The sequence below is a fragment of the Lates calcarifer genome, linkage group LG13 (assembly GCF_001640805.2).
Source record: "Lates calcarifer isolate ASB-BC8 linkage group LG13, TLL_Latcal_v3, whole genome shotgun sequence".
Taxonomy (NCBI): domain Eukaryota; kingdom Metazoa; phylum Chordata; class Actinopteri; family Centropomidae; genus Lates; species Lates calcarifer.
In genome coordinates, this window is record NC_066845.1 from 4919132 (window position 1) to 4937503 (window position 18372).

The 18372-nt window shown below is 37.6% G+C and overlaps 2 long non-coding RNA genes across 2 annotated transcripts; one reads left to right on the forward strand and one right to left on the reverse strand.

The window, feature by feature from the left end:
* The first annotated feature begins 616 nt into the window (after positions 1–616).
* LOC108897939 (uncharacterized) lies at positions 617–7650 on the forward strand. Its single transcript, XR_001963376.2, has 5 exons — positions 617–788; positions 3222–3286; positions 3876–3954; positions 5572–5631; positions 7257–7650. It is a non-coding gene; the product is annotated as an uncharacterized LOC108897939 (long non-coding RNA).
* Positions 6989–12543, reverse strand: LOC127143188 (uncharacterized). Its single transcript, XR_007814440.1, has 3 exons — positions 12101–12543; positions 11657–11786; positions 6989–7282 (listed from the first exon to the last, which is right to left on the reverse strand). It is a non-coding gene; the product is annotated as an uncharacterized LOC127143188 (long non-coding RNA).
* Positions 12544–18372: the final 5829 nt, after the last annotated feature.

Here is an 18372-nt window from a genome sequence, read left to right on the forward strand (position 1 = left end):
GTCCTACAACTGACAGACAAATAGTAAACTGTGCTTTTAGGTTCCTTACTTTTGAGCTTTAACACTGAAATAAATCACTTTTTGTAATACAGTCTTTGATTCCTCTGAGTAACAGCAGAAAACAATAAGCAAAACACTCTGAATAAGTTCAAAATCATTTTAAACAATATTGTCCAAATGTGCTGCATGTGCCTTTGACAATGATTGGTTTATAGATGGGCTGCGTCTGACATCGGGTCAATTAAGCTCATCATATTAGAAAATAAGTTTAAAGTTTCGGCATTTTTATTAGCATTTTTAGCATCACATTTCATTGATCAAATTACAGTTAACTGCTCAGTCTCATCCTCTCCTCATCTGCCACCGAGCATGGATGTATTGTAAGAACCGAATACGGTGCCTCTGCGATTAAATGTCCACCAGATCTTATAATATGTCTTCTCTTACTCTTTATGGTGGACGAATTAAAGACCAATCAGAGGCGGTTGCTAGGCGGACCAAAATGGGCCGGCCAATCAGCGTTTTCCTGCAAACGTTAGCTGACGTATGTCGTCATTGGTCGCGACGTTTCTTGTCATTGGCCATGATTTCTGGGAGGAGCGCAGAGAGGCGGAGAAACGAGGTCGAGAAACAGATTTAAACCAAGTGTGAAACATTGCATCTGTTTGCTAGTACTGTGACAAAACCCCGGATAGCAGAAAGGTCTGGTTGCTAAAACCAACTCTCCTCTGGACCCGCTTTTTCGAACTCGAGTGAGACTGGACGCTGAACACACCTGCGGCGCGAAGGTAAGGCAAACAATTAGCGCCTAGCGTTAGCGTTAATGTTAACCTCATCGGGGAGCGTTAGCATCAGACGACCGTTAGCATTAACATTACGTGAAATTATTATTCCATTTGCAGTCATTTATATCACGTGGGTAAGAGTGTGTTTGTGTTTCCGTGACTAAAGCATCCCTCACATGAGTTGTTGAGGGTGGTAACTGTTTGTTGTTTGTTGTTATTTTGTCTGTTTACAACTTCGTTTGCATCTCTTTAGAATTATTCTGCAGACATTTTACTGCTTTGTAATTTTATGGTTCAGTTTGGTCATTTTAAGCCAGTTTATGGCGGTTTATCGTGTCGATGTGATCATTTTGTGTCTCTTTGTGGTGGCATTGCATCGTCTTGTGTCTCTTGCTGGTTGTTTTACATCTACTTATCGTCATCTTTTTTGTGGTTGTTTTACATCGTATTATGTTTGTGTAGTTTTGTGCCTATTCCAGGTCATGTAACGTTTCTTTGTGGCCATTTTGCCACAAATGGCTAAATTAAGCATCTCATTATGATTATTTTGCCACTCAGTTTTTTGGTCTTTGTCGTTTTGTGTGTCTTTGTAGCTGTGTGGCAGCAATCTGTCCATAGCCGTACATTGATCCCTTATTGTGTATATTGTTGAGCAGAAATTTGTTTGTGTTGACTTCAACTTTATTGAGCTTAGTTTTGTGTTAAATACAAGCTTGAAAACAAAATTTTAACTCTGTGCTCCTCCACAAGTTTTAAGCCTCAAAAGTAGGTCACAATAGCTGAGATTACTGTTGGGAATTACTATAAAAACAGTTTTTAAAATCGCTTTTCCCTCTGAGATCAATTAAGTCATATTCTAGTAATAGAACTGATTTATTTTGGGGCTGCAGATAAAGATTATTTTGGTAGTCGACTAATCTGTCTGTTTTTCTGATTAGTCAACGCTTATTTCTGTCACAACCTCCATCTCTGCTTCCTGTGGGCGCAGCACCTGCTCTGGGCTCCAGTGCATGTTTTACTTCACCTGGTCAAGTCTGCACACTTGAGCTTGGGGGGTGATAGATGTCTACACTGATACATATGGATGTCTGAAGAGAGGACTAGATGTTATAAAGGAACTAAAATTCAGTTAAGATTAAAGGTATGCAGAGATCTCTTTGTCGTTTGAATAGTTCACTTCATTATTGGTTAAGAAGAAAGGTTAAATATGATAAAAATAGACACCAATATATATATATATATATTTATTTTGTTTCATTGTGTCTTACAAAAGCCATTAAAATGTATGTTTCACATTGCACTGCTTGTTACTTTGTTAGCGCTATACTCTTACATGCCAATAGAGGGCGCCTTGTGCCTGTAAGGAGCATGATAATCCCCGGAGGCAGAAACTGCAGAATAAATCCTGCAGTTTACCGCTTGTGAACGCTAAAGTTGTCTGCCTCTTTGTTTATATGTTCAGGTGGGTTATTAGTCCTCCTTAATGCATGTATGTTTCCCAGAACATGGGACAAGCGTGTATGAATTTGTTGTAAGGGTTAGAGTTTTGTTTTTGTCGTGTGTGTGTGTGTGTGTGTGTGTGTGGAAAAATGGAGGTAGTGACTTCGATGCTATGGATGCATTTGCTAATTGTTAGCTTAGCACGCGTGGTGCATGCGAACATTGCTGAGACACATAATGGGAATTTGTTTTGATTCATTAATTTAAGTGTGAATATAAAATGTGTTGTAGAGAATAAATCCTGCAGTTTACCGCTTGTGAACGCTAAAGTTGTCTGCCTCTTTGTCTATACGTTCAGACCGCGGCAGCAGTGTTGAAGACCACGTTCCTCCCTGACACCCCTAGGTCAGGAGGGTAATACAAGCACGGCCACTGTGAGCAGATAGCGCGCATAAAAAAGAAAAAGAAAAAAAAAACGCTGATATTTTGGTCTGACGTTTCCAACGTCTGGGGTCGACATCTGTTCTGTTCTGTTCTACAACACTTGTAGGAGTTATTTTCTTGCTCTTTAAGTGTCGAGTTGTCAACCCGTCTCCTCTGCAGCCCTTTTACTCCTCGCAGACACACACACACACGGAGACGCGCGAGAAACGCGAATGTAAACGATCTTTGATTTTCACATTTTTTTCCTTTGCCTTTCTTGCGGGGCGTCACGTTGCATCAGTGATGCAATTATTACATTCAGTGAAAGCGATACTGCCCCAAGCACCGCCTGTAGTGCATTGCAGTAACAAGTGATGTAGTTCCACTTACAAAGTCTATGATTTTATGGTTTTATATGATGTCGAAACTAAAATTCCACGTCGACAAATATTTAGAGGTTCTAGTGTTTGGTTTTCAGTGTTATATTCTTCTACACTGTTCAAGTTTTGGAGGTGAATTATTCTTTATTAATGAGGTTATTTGTTTTTCAAGTGTTGTACTTGTGTTTTCCAGGTTTACTGGTTCAGCTAGCTGCAGCCTGGACAGAAGTACCAGCTCTCACCTGACAAACCAAACAGGTATGTGTCCTAAAGACTTACCCAGTCTGAAAAAAATGTATTGATGAGCTGAATTATATATGTTACTAACAGTGTTATTGTTTAAGTCCTTGGTATTTAATGAGTTTAGTATTGAATATAATAAAAACGGATAAATCATGTCTATAAATTGTCAGAAAATAGTACGAGTTATAATATTTTTTTAAAACTCAAAATAGTTGTGACTTAATTTTCTGCCTGTTGACTGAAGTATATTTTAAAGTACAGGTTAAAACCCTGCTTTCAAAAAGTTACTTAGGTGAAAGTTCACATTAATATACATGATTCCTCCAGTGATTAGTCGACAGACAATTAATATAGAAATTTAAGATAATCATTTCAGTTAATTTTTCCCAAAAATGTATTATTGATGATAAGATGTGATGCTTTTTCTTGTCTTATGTGACAGTAAACAGCATATTTTCTGAGACACTGATGTTTGTTAAATGCTCTGGTTCAGCTGTAATGTTGAATATTTGTGTGTTTTCATAGTTAAACTGTTGATGAGGAAATAGGTAATAGTGAATTGACCATTTTCCTTTGTATATTTCTGGTTTTTTATTTCTTCCAGGTGTCACCACTTTGTCCATGGTTGCAGAGTGTCTTTGAACGATGACAAAGTTCTTTGAGACTGGTACTGAGGCCTCCAGGTAATTCAACAGTTTTAGATAAACTGTCCATCACAGAGCACTGACATTAAACTGTTTATATTCAGTAATTGATCTTCTGTCTGAATAGTTTGATTTGTCACAAAAGACCTCACTCATTATTAAAGTTTATTTACATAGTTCATGAATGTACAGTTCAAAGAAAATGAAGAATTTAAACATGAGCGCTCTCTCCTTCTCCCTCTCCTTTGCTCTCGCTCGTTCTCTCTCTCCATCTCTCTCTCTCGCTCTCTTAAGCCTGGCTCACACTAACAGATTTTTAAAATCTTACCTAATGTAGAAAATGTGAGAGACCACACACAATGACAAATTAACAGTTTTGTTCTCATAGTGTATAATGTGCAATGATAAGACCAACACAGCCATACCACACACTAACAGATTCACCAACAACCACAGTCTGGACTCTCAGAACTCACAAATCTCACATGGTCAAATAAGACTTTAGAGTAAACAAACATGATGGAGGACGACAACGTCTCCTGTTTGTTGTGCTTCCGTCTTCAATCAGCTTGCTTCCTGATTGGCTATTGTTCCACTCCATGTGACAATCCACAGTGTGCATGCTCCGTTTTGCTTAGTGTTCCCCCCATACAACAGGATTTCTGATCTGAAATATTGAACATGTTTAATATTTGTTGAGGCAGCTCTGATTGTCTTCGGAGCAGATCATGGAGCGTAAAATCACTCCAAACACATCTCACAGAACAGGAGAATCTGACAAGATCATCCTTAGAACCAATTGGTAATCAGACCTTTGCTGACTTTGATTGGGAGGGGATTTGGGCCGATAATCGGACCAATTATCTTTTGGTGTGCACCCTGCTTTACTGTAATTCTTTCTGCCTCCTTCTCTCTCCCCGTCTCTCTTAGTCTCTTTCTCTCTTCCTTGCTCTCTCACTCACACTATATCCCCCCGTCTCTTTCTCTCTCCCTCTCTTTCTGTCTCATTCCCTCCCTTTCTGTCTCCTCCCCATCTTTCTGTGTCTCTCTCCCTTTCCCTCTCTCTCCCTGTGTCTCATGCTCTTTCTGTCTCTCCCTCTCCCTCCGTGTCTCATTCTCTCTGTCTCTAACTCTCTCTCCCTTTCCCTCCCTTTGTCTCTCCCCCTCCCTGTCTCATTTTCTCGATCTGTCTGTCCCTCTCGCTCTCTGTGTCTCATTCTGTCTCTGTTTCGCCCTCCCTCTCTCTCTCTGTACAGTAGTACAGTAAATTATAAATATGTGAAGGTCTTATTCAGTTCAGTTTCACACTATAAACACTGTCATTTTGCTTCATTTTGGCTCCTATCACCCACATCTAGTTCAAATTTTAACTGACATTTCCATCCACTGCTGTTGTGTGAATATCAGGAGCTGGTGGAGTCAGTTCTCCAGTCAGAGCAGCTTCTTTGTGTATAAAGCAAATTTAACTCTTGGACTAGTTCTGATTAGCCAAGAACCAGTTAGTCCACACTCTGGTTTCTTTGCAGATTTAGTTTTTTACTTCTCTATCTTTTGACAATCTGAAATTCAATATCCAGAAACACTGTGCTTTTATTTTGACGTGTTAAGTGTCACATCTATAAAGATGTGTAACATTCGTTGTGTTTTTCTCCACAGGATTCAAACTTCAACCATTAAAGCACAGACAAGAAACAGACGTGAAAACATTTCCAGAAGGTCAGTGTTAGTTTATTCTTTTCAGTCTGACTCTGTCATTATCTCAGCTGCAGTTTGACACTTGAAAACCTCTTGTCTGGAACAAATAGCAATAAATTAAAGCTGCTGTAACATATCAGTTGTAATTAGTATTTTCCATCAATGTAGCTGCAAAAAATAAGTTTAAAATATAAAACCTTAGTTCAGAATAGAGTAGAATAGAAACCCTTTTAATAAATTGTTTTAGTATAAGTATAAAACTTTTAAATATAAGTATAAACCCAACCTTCAAAAAACTTCTCGAAAAATACATATAAAACCATTACAAATACATTTAAAACCTTAAATAAATAGTTCTAAAAAGTAAGTATGAAATCTTTAAAAAATACATTTCAAACCCTAAAGGGACAGGTCTAAAAATAAGGATAAAATATTTAACAAACCTCATCAAAACAGGTTTGATAAATAAGACCTTAAAACCTTTAAATGTTCACCCTTTTAAGTCTGTGTAAAGCAAATTCAGTGATTTGTCTAACACACTAGTTATCACAAAATGAGTTTATTATCAGTGTAACATCATTAAACTTTGTTTTAATAAATGTCAGTAATATGACTGCATAAACAATGCAACTTGTTTCTTGAGTCCTTGAAGACAGGCCATTTGATCAACAAAAACAAAAAGCTCTGGTGGCTCAAACATGTACGGAGTAGGGTGCTAGCAGAGAGCGAACAGGATGCCACTGTGTCACTGTGCTGCACCAAGTGGCTGTTTTTCAGCGACATACCCAGCTCTCAGAGCAGAACTCTTATTTTTTTCATGATTTTGAAACCTAATGTTACACATTTGCTGTTTTTTTTTTTTTTAATATAAAAAAAAAACATTACAATTTACCTGGGTGGTTAATAGCACATTTTTCTGTGGTGAGACTAACTCAGAACGCCATTGGTATAACTGCTTTACACAGACTTAAAAGTATATATATGTATAATGTGTGTGTGTGTGTGTATATATATATATATATATAATTTTATTTTATTTATTTTTTTTGACGCCATACTACACACTTAAAAATAGGTCTAAGAATAAGTCTAAAAAAGTATAAAGCATTTAAATATGTTGTTAAAAACTTTAAAAATATCTATATTTAAAAGTAAAAGTATAAAACCATAAAAAATAAATATGAAACCTTAAAAAATATATCTTCAAAATGTTAAAAAAAAATGAGTCTAGAAACTGAAACATGAGAATCATTACATTTTTCTTAAAATAAAATGCAGTAAAATGATTTGTATAACTTCAGTTACAAAATAGAGAAATGCAACTCAAAAGTTTGACCACAAGGATTAGAGCTAGTTAGAGTTATGGTTAATGTACTGATGAGCACATTTTCCAAAGATTAACATGTCTATGAAGCATCTTTGTGATCATTTAACTACTTGTGATACAATTATTAAATAGTTGTGTCATAAGCTGTTGAATGTTCTCACAGGTGTTTAATAAAGTCTTTGGGAAATGTGCCCATGACTAGAGAAAAACTGTGTTTTCACTTGAACAACAGGAAACCAGCACTGTTTACAGCAGTTAGATGGTGGAGGTCTCTTATCTAATTAACAGCTTTGTAACACTTTTCTTTCATCCACTTCAGGTCTTCAGCTGCTTCAGCTTCTCCTTCTGCAGAGACAAGAACAATTAATCACATTTTTTGACAGTGTTTGACACTTACTATACTATGACGTGGCTTAAGACAAAGGAACAACCTAAAGTACCCATCTTACCTTTGTTTTCCACAGATACACACACCTCTATACTATTTATGGGTTAGGTCAGATTTAAATTTTGCTATTTCAAACAGTGCAATGTCAGTACTCTTATCTATTACTGTGTACATAGTCCTGTTTATACTGTTCATATTGTGTGTAACTTGTATATATTGTTTTATATCTTCTCTTGTATATGTAATGCCCTTCTCTATTTTTGCTGTTGCAACACTGAATTTCCCTGTTGTGGGACTGAAATCTTGCTCAAATAAATACTTCTGAACACTGAATATTTTGCCAGTATGTTTAAGATTGTATGGAAGTGAATAATTTTAGCCAGAGATTAGAGAATAACTGCCATTTCTGCAATACAAAATCACTGATATTAATTAAAAAAACAGAGAACTCAAAAGTTATACTATGACATTTTTTGATGGTTTCTGAAGCCATAATATACTATATACTATGACATTTTTTTGACCATTTTTGACACCATACTATACTACTACATTTTTTAAAACCATTTTTCATGCCTTACTATACTATGAAATTTTTTAAATAACATTTTTCACACCATTCTTTATTATGACATTTTTTGACCATTTTCGATGGTTTCTGAAGCCATGCTTTACCATGACAATTTTTTTAACCATTTTTGATGGTTTTTGAAGCCATACTTTACTATGACAATTTTTGACCATTTTGACGTTTTTTTTAAGCCATACTATACTGTGACATTTTTGACTGTTGTTAACCTTACTATACTATGACATTTTTTGAAGGTTTTTGAAGCCATGCTATTTTTTGACCATTTTTGACTCGTTTTTGACACTATACTGTGACATTTTTAGATGGTTTCTGAAGCCATACTATACTATGACATTTTTTGACATTTTTTTTTTGACATTTTTTGATGTTTCTGAAGCCATACTATACTATGACATTTTTGTTTGTGACATGTTTTAACACCTTATTATAAACTGACATTTTTTGACCATTTATGATGTTTTTTTTAAGCCATACTATGACATTTTTTGACGGGTTTTGAAGCTGATACTATACTATGACATTTTTGACCATTTTTGACGCCATACCTTACTACGACCTTTTTTGACCATTTCTGATGCCATACTTTACTATGGCCTTTTTTGATGGTTTTTGAAGCCATACTTTACTCTGACAATTTTTGACAATTTTGATGTTTTTTTTAAAGCCCTACTATACTATGGCATTTTTTGACAGTTTCTGAAGTCATGCTTTACTATGACAATTTTTTAAACCATTTTTGATGTTTTTTTTAAGCCATACTATACTGACATTTTTTACCATTTTTTGACACCATATGACATTTTTTTTAACCATTTTTCATGTCTTACTATACTATGACATTTTTTGACGCCATACTATACTATGACATTTAGGGATGCACCGATACCAGTATTGGGTATCAGGCCCAATACCCTGTTCGTGTACTCGTACTCATGAAAGTGTTCCGATACCACAGCCCGATACCACTTTATGGCAGCGTGACGTTCACTCGGGCGGTCAGGTGCTAAGTGAGAGCATGGAGGAGCAATGTCGGCGGTGTGGAGGTATTTCAAAGTGGATGATGGGGACTAAAGTAAAGCGGACTGCAAATTATGCTATGATAAAACATCTAAAAAACCAACACGACAGAGTTCAAAGTGTTTGCTAATAATGGCAAACAGCAACAACCAACTTGCAGCAAACTGGAGAAGAGGGAGAAGATGTTAAGAGACAACCCGTGCGCAGTGAAAATAACAGAAGCTCTGACCCAGTACGTTGCTCTTGATGACCAGCCATTGTCGGTTGTTGATAATATGGGATTTAGACGTCTTCTCAGCGTACTGGAGCTGAGGTATGAGATCCCTAGCCGACACCACATCACTGACACAGTGTTGCCAAAGCTACACGACTTTGTGAAGAGGCACATCCGCAGCCTGTTGCAAGACATTTCGGCCCTCAGCTTCACCACTGATATTTGGACGAGCAGCGTTGGCTCAGTGTCCCTCATCAGTTTAACTGCACAGCAGATTGACGAGGATTTTACTCCACAAAGTCATCCTGCATGCAAAACAGTTTAGGGGTTCGCACACCAGCCAAGCCATCGCGGGTGTGTTTGATGACATGCTTCAGACATGGGGGGTCCCTAAAAGTTCTGTTCATGTTGTGCTACGTGATAATGCGAAAAACATGATCAAAGCCATGAGTGACGCTGGACTCCCAAGCCTGCCGTGTGTCGCACACACCTTCCAGCTGGCTGTTAATGAGGGGCTTTTAGCACAGAGGAGCGTGGCTGAAATAGTTGGACATTTTAAACATTCCGCCTTAGCCTACTCCTGCCTTGAAGATATTCTGTTTGTTAAAAAAAAGATGCAGTTGAATGCTAAAATGTCAATAACAGTACTTTAACGGTACTTCTATTTGAGTAAAATGTGTGGCAGTGCCATATACAATGGAATATTCAAATGTCAGTCACAGCAATTTCTAACAGCCAGAGAATTAAACAATATCTGATGAAAATAAAACACGTTTTCAAGTAAATGTACGAAGTGTAACGGCATTAGTAAGTACTCGTATCGGTACTCTGTATCGGCAAGTACTCAGATCCAAGTATCGGTATCGTATCGGTTTGAAAAAAAGTGGTATCGGAGCATCCCTAATGACATTTTTTGACTGTTTCTGACCATTTTTGATGCCATACTTTACTATGACATTTTTTGACCATTTTTGAAGCCATACTATACTGTGACATTTTTTGATGTTTTTTAAGCCATTCTTTACTATGACATTTATTTAAGTTTTTTGAAGCCATGCTTTACTATGACAACTTTTGACCATTTTTGCCGGTTTTTTAAGCCATGCAATTCTATGACATTTATTGACCGTTTTTGACGCCATACTATACTATGACATTTTTTGACCATCTTTGATGGTTTTTTTAAGCCATACTATACTGTGACAGTTTTTGATGTTTTTTTTTTTTTTTTTTGTTTTTGATCTTTGAATTTTTGACCATCTTTGATGGTTTTTTAAGCCATACTATACTGTGACAGTTTTTGATGGTTTTTTGAAGCCATCCTTATGACAACTTTTGACCATCTTTGATGGTTTTTTTAAGCCATCCTATACTATGACATTTATTGACCGTTTCTGACGGCATACTATACTGTGACAGTTTTTGATGTTTTTAAGCCATTCTTTACTATGACATTTTTTGATGGTTTTTGAAGCCATCCTTTGACAATTTTTGACCATCTTTGATGGTTTTTTAAGCCATACTATACTGTGACATTTTTTGATGGTTTTTTAAGCCATCCTATACTATGACATTTATTGACCGTTTCTGACGCCATACTTTACTATGACATTTTTTGATGTTTTTTTAAGCCATGCTTTACTGTGACATTTTTGGACCATTTTTGACCGTTTTTGAAGCCATACTATATTGTGACATTTTGTGACATATTTTTCATTTTTTGGTGGTTTTTGACCCCATATACCATGACATTTTTCGACCATTTTTCATGCTTTACTATATTATGACGTTTTTTTAATGGTTTTTGACGCCTCAGTGCACTATGACATTTTATGACCATTTTTGATGCCTTTATATAAAATGACATTTTTGGACCATTTGTCATGCCTTACTATCTTATGACATTTATTACTATGCAATTTTTTGACACAATGACTCGTTTTGACATTTTTTTTACATCTATGAAATCACTTGTCATCTTTTGATCACTTGCTGCTTTGACATTTTTTAACGCCTTACTATATTTTTTGATGGCTTTTGATACTTTTTTATGCCTTACTATATAATAACATCTTAAGACATGTTGAAAACATTACTATGATTTTTTTTTTTTTTTGATGCTATAATATATTGTAACATTTTTTCCTTCATTTTAGATTGGTATTTTCTCTTAATTGCTTTTATATTCCAGGACATTTTTACTGTTACCTCTAACATTAGATTACTTTTACCCTTAAAGAGTACTTTTCTTATTACATATTACTTCTAAACTTAAATGATAACTCACTGTTGCACATTACATCTAGTAACAGATTATTTTGACTATTGCATCTTACTTCTGATAATGCAAATTACTTCCACATTACTTCTATTAATACAGATTATTTACATTATTTTTATATGGTGGTTTACTTCTATTATTACACATTTCTGATATATTGCATACTAAACATAAACAATGTCAGTGCTCTGTGTTGGACAGTTGATGTAAAGCTGTTTGTGAATTACCTTGTCTCTGAAATTATGGACAATGTCTCTGCAATCATGGACAATGTCTCCCTCATCTTCAGCAATGTCTCTCCGATTATGGATGAAGTCTCTGCGATCATGGACGATGTTGTGGACAAAGTGGTTACACCTGGAGGAAATCAAAGAGAAGTATACAAAGGAAAATGATCAATACACTACTACATATTCCTCATCAACAGTTTAACCACGAAAACAGAGAAATATTCAACATTACAGCTGAACCACTACATTTAACAAAACATGTTATGCCTTACTATACCATCTTACTTCTGATATTGCTAATTACTTTTACATTACTTTTTTAGAGCAGATTACTTCTATTCTAACACTTTTCACTTTTCTGATATATGGAATACTGAACATAAGCATTTTATTGTCAGTGCTCTGTGTTGGACAGTTGATGTAAAACGGTTTGTGAATTACCTGGAGGCCTCAGTCCCGGTTCTCAAAGCACTTCTTTATTGTACGAAGACTCTCTGTGATCGTGGACGACATCTTTGTGATCGTGGACAATGTCTCTGAGAATATGGACAAAGTCTCTATGATCATGGACAATGTCTTTACGATCGTGGACGATGTCTCTGAGATCATAGACGGTATCTCTGTGATCATCGACAATGTCTCCATGATCGCGGGCAATGCCATCAAATCGGTGACCCCCGTCTCCGCCGATTCTATCGCAAGGTCTCTACGAAGCATGGGACAATGTCTCTGATCATGGACAACGTCTCTCTCATCTTTGACAAGGTCTGTGCGATCGTGGACAACATCTCTGATCGTGGACGATGTCTCCCTCATCCTCAACAATGCCGCTCCAATCATGGACCAATGTCTCTGTGATCATGGACGACGTCTTGGCAATTGTGGACTATGTGGTGGATGAAGTGGTGACATCTGGAAGAAATCAAAGAGAAACATACAAAGGAAAATGATCAATACACTACTACCTATTCCTCATCAACAGTTTAATCATGAAAACCACTGTTTTTTTTGGGGGGGGGGCTTTCTAGCCTTTAATTTGATAGGACAGTGAGAGAGAGACAGGAAACGGGGAGAGAGTAAGGGAATGACATGCAGCAAAGGTCCGGCCAAACTGGAAGTTGAACCGGGGTCCACCTGCTCAGGCCACTAAGGCCCACGTGGTATGCGCCCTAACCATTTGGCTATGGAGGCACGCTGAACCTCTACATTTCACAACATTTTTTTAACAAGATTTTTATGCCTTACTATACCATCTTACTTCTGATATTGCTAATTACGTTTACATTACTTCTATTAATACAGATTACTTATACATTATTTTTATATAGCAGATTACTTCTAACACTTTTCACTTTTCTGATATATGGAATACTGAACATAAGCATTTTATTGTCAGTGCTCTGTGTTGGACAGTTGATGTAAAACGGTTTGTGAATTACCTCTCTGTGATCATATTACTATACCATCTTATTCCTGATATTGCAAATTACTTTTACATTACTTCTATTAGTACAGATTACTTATACATTATTTTTATATAGCAAATTACTTCTATTCTAACACTTTTCTAATATACTGAATACTGAAGATAAACAGTTTAATGTCAGTGCTCTGTGTTGGACAGTTGATGTAAAGCGGTTTGTGAATTACCTGGAGGCCTCAGTCCCGGTTCTCAAAGTACTTCTTTATTGTACGAAGACTCTCTGTGATAGTGGACAACGTCTTTGTGATCGTGGACTATGTCTCTGTGATCGCAGACAATGTCTCTGAGATTATGGACAATGTCTCTATGATCATGGACAATGTCTTTACGATCGTGGACGATGTCTCTGAGATCATAGACGGTATCTCTGTGATCATCGACAATGTCTCCATGATCACGGGCAATGCCATCAAATCGGTGACCCCCGTCTCCGCCGTTTCTATCGCAAGGTCTCTACGAAGCATGGGACAATGTCTCTGACCAAGGACAATGCCTCTCTCATCTTTGACAAGGTCTCTGCAATCGTGGACAACGTCTCTGATCGTGGACGATGTCTCCCTCATCCTCAACAATGTCGCTCCGATCATGGACCATGTCTCTGCGATCATGGACAACGTCTTGGCGATCGTAGACTATGTGGTGGATGAAGTGGTGACACCTGGAAGAAATCAAAGAGAAACATACAAAGGAAAATGATCAATACACTACTACCCATTCCAGCCTTTAATTTGATAGGACAGCGAGAGAGAGTGACAGGAAATGGGGAGAGAGTAGGGAAATGACATGCAGCAAAGGTCTGGCCAGACTGGAAGTTGAACTGGGGTCCACCTGCTCAGGCCACTAAGGCCCACGTGGTACGCGCCCTAACCATTTGGCTATGGAGGCACGCTGAACCTCTACATTTCACAACATTTTTTTAACAAGATTTTTATGCCTTACTATACCATCTTACTTCTGATATTGCTAATTACGTTTACATTACTTCTATTAATACAGATTACTTGTACATTATTTTTATATAGCAGATTACTTCTAACACTTTTCACTTTTCTGATATATGGAATACTGAACATAAGCATTTTATTGTCAGTGCTCTGTGTTGGACAGTTGATGTAAAACAGTTTGTGAATTACCTGGAGGCCTCAGTCCCGGTTCTCAAAGAACTTCTTTATTGTATGAAGACTCTCTGTGATCATGGATGACGTCTTTGTGATCGTGGACTACGTCTCTGTGATCGCGGACAATGTCTCTGAGATTATAGACAAAGTCTCTGTGATCATGGACAATGTCTTTACGATCGTGGACGATGTCTCTGAGATCATAGACGGTATCTCTGTGATCATCGACAATGTCTCCATGATCGCGGGCAATGCCATCAAATCGGTGACCCCCGTCTCCGCCGATTCTATCGCAAGGTCTCTACGAAGCATGGGACAATGTCTCTGACCAATGACAACGCCTCTCTCATCTTTGACAAGGTCTCTGCAATCGTGGACAACGTCTCTGATCGTGGACGGTGTCTCCCTCATCCTCAACAATGTCGCTCCGATCATGGACCATGTCTCTGCGATCATGGACGACGTCTTGGCGACTCTGAGATTATGGACAAAGTCTCTGTGATCTTCAACAATGTCTCTCTGATTGTGGGCAATGCCGTCAAATGGGGGACGCCTGTCACCATCGATTCTTGCGCAGGTCTCTGCGAGTCATGGACAATGTCTCCCTCATTCTCAACAATGTCTCTCCGAACATGTACAGTGTCTCTGCAATTGTGGACGATGTCTCTGCAATCGTGGATGATGTGGAAAAAGTGGTGACACCTGGAGGAAATCAAAGAGAAACATTGAGAACATTTGTTTAAAACAAGGTTTTCCAAACACAACATTAATTAAAAAAAAATATACTACTAACAAGGCCTAACAAGTCATCACCTTTCCAAAGTAACAGTCGATTTATCCTCAAGTTCCTCCTTTTCTTTGAACTATGATGAACTATGTAATGTACTTCATTAATGGGTTAAGTCTATTTTTTGACAAATTATGAAGTGTCTGGGTATTTCTTCCACCACAGACGGTCACATACAGAATTATTATTTCACATTTCAACCTTCATATTAACACATATTCAAAATGTCTTTGTTTTGTGTTGTTTTTCTTTAATGAATAAAAAACTAATTTACAAAGGTCATGACAGCAGCATATGTGAGAAATTTTAAGTCATTAAATGGCTGTTATATACTGTAAAGATATTTTTAAAATCACCCTCTAACCAACAATTAGAATTAACACAATTATGAACAACTCACATGAGACATTTCAAAACGCACTTACTTTGTTTTGCATTTTGTGACTTTCAGTCAAATAAAAGAATCTTTCCAGTTACATCATTGGAGTTTCATAAAAATAGTGTTAAAATCTTGTCACGTCTCATCCTGTTCTTGTGAGTTGAGTGTACTGTTACACCCCTAACAGATATTAATCATCATAGCTGAACCAGAACATTCTCCAAACATTAGAGGAGTGTTTCAGAAAATGGACTGTTTACTGTCACATATGATAAGAAAAAGCATCACATCCTTAAGAACCAATAGAAACTCACATGTTTGAGACTCAAACTTGTGGAGTTAAATTTTAGTTTTCAAGCATGAATTTAACATATCACTGAGCTCAATCAATTATTAGGATGTCACAAACAAATTTCTCATACAACTGTGGGTTAATAGATAGCTGGACAAATTACAAATTACTGCAACAAATCTACAAACAAAAACGACAGACAAAAAACAAACGCAAAACAATTACTATTAGATGCTGAACTGCCACAATGAAACAAAAAATGACTTCAAAGAAATGTAAAATTATCAGGAATGGACACAAAGACACAGTAAGTAAGTAACTAAGTAAGTAGATGTAAAGTAAGTAAGTAAAAATGCAAAATGATCACAACGACATGACAATCAGACAAACAGACTACTTAACAGCTACCTTACGTCCATAAGGTGCCCACAACTCATGTCAGGGACACTATAATCACAGAAACACAAACACACCTTAACCTACGCAATTAAAAACGAGGGAAAAGAGCTCCAAAGATATCATTTAGAGATAAGGCTCATGCTAACGCTCGTGGTTAATGCTAACACTGACATCCAGGTGTAAAGAAGCCAGGTATAGACGTGATATAACACAAAATGACCACAAATAGACACAGAACGATGACAACGACGTGATAGACTGAGTTAAACATAATAGACTATAAACTGAGTTAAAATGACCAGCATGGAACACAAAGTTACAAAGAGATGCAAAATGTTGGTGACTGTAAATAAATGCAACAAGCATTTAGGCAGACTAGTAAGAGTTCATTGTGTTTTCACCCATCTATGTTGGGGGTCCACAACTCATGTCAGGGATGCCTCAGATTCAGATACTGACAACTTTATTTATCCCAAAGGGCAATCCAGTTTTGCAATCTACCCAACAACAAGACCGGAAGAAACACACAAACAAAGAGGCATAGTGGGCTATGTCAAAGAGAAAACGACACCACCTTGTGTGGCTCCGTGCATACTGACTCACACAGGGGTCAGACAAGTGGGGTACATCCACAGTATAAATTTAACGCGGAAACACAAACGCAAACGGCTAAAAATGGAGTTAAGGGAAAATGATGTAATAAGAAGAGAAGGCTAATGCTAACCCTCGCTGGCTAATGAAGGCTAATGCTAACGCAAATGCTAGAGCTAACCGCTAGCTAGTTCGCTACTTAGCCTTACCTTCGCGCTGCAAGTGTATTCAACATCCAGCCTCATTCATGTTCGACAAAAAAGCAGCCCCGACGCTTGTTTCAGTATCCAGGCTTCTTCGGTAATGAAGTTTTCTTACACTACTGACAAACCGAGGAAACAGTTCAAACGATGGTTTTTGTCTGCTCCCCGACTTTCTCCGCCTCTCTGGCTCCTCCCAGAAGGTGGCCGATGACGAAACACGACGCGACCAATGACAACACACGTAAGCCAACATCGGTAGAAAAAACACCAATTAGCTGGGTTATTCTGTTCCGCCTAGCAACCGTCTCTGATTGGTCTTACAGGAGGGCAAAATAGAATATCGATAAGGTCTGGAATCATAGATGTATTATAAGACCTGGATACGGTGCCGCCGTTCAACCCATACAGTCTATGGTTCAGCCTTGCAGCATTTCCCCCCAGTGGCCACTCGCGGTACTGCAAAAGCCCAGAAAGGTCAAGTTGCAAAAAAAAAAAGCTTTTTTAACCAATATATTAGCCTCATTAAAAATCAGTGATATGATACTAGGTGGCTTTTCATAACTTCCACCATAACAGTTTTCCTCTGGGTATTTTAAATTCATAAGTCATTTACCTTTTATGTGATAGTTTATGTGATCTGTGTCTTATCTCTTTATATACAGTCTATGGTCACTTAAATTCTCAACAACCACATTTATATTTATATTTATTTGTAAAGTCTTATAAATAATAACTTTACCTTCCAAGTTGTAGTTATATGTCACATACAGTATCACTTTCTCATTAAAAAATTGCGCAAAACGCAGTTAAAACTCCAGTCATTTTAGCTACTTTTGGAATGCCATGGTGGCCAGTTAGTTATTAAATTAAAGGTACTGGAGGAACAGGACCATCCAGAGGGTTTGAGGTTTTGGATGTGAACCTTAAAAATCTTTTCTGAGAAGAAGAGCTCAAACGTCCCTAAATATCTTAGGTGTTTCACAAGATAGCTCACGGTGTTAGGGGACTGCTTGGAAGTTATCAGGCTGTGAGTTTGATTCTTAGGAGGCTTAGTGACTTTTGAAGTCCACCACCTAAAGTGACGACTGAAAAATGCTCAGAGAGAAGCTCCCAGCACGCAGTGAACTTGGTGGAGAGATAGAAGCAGGGGGGTTAAGTGGTGGAAAACTGTCAATGGCTCCTATTTTACTGCAACACGAAAGCCCTCCTATTGCAGATTCAGACTCCCCCTAAACATAGCAAAAATGGTTTGGGTAGAAGTGTCTGTGTAATAAAGAAAAGCCTGGATGAGTGTGCACATGCATGTGCATGAGTGCCTGTGTGAAGAGGCAGGCAGACATGCTGACTGACAGTAGAAAGAGGATTTTCTGTCTGTTGCCCAGTGAGAGGCTAATCCTGAGCCAGTGTCCCCATCTCTCTCTCTCTCTCTCTCTCTCTGATCCCATCTCTGTTCTTCAGTCT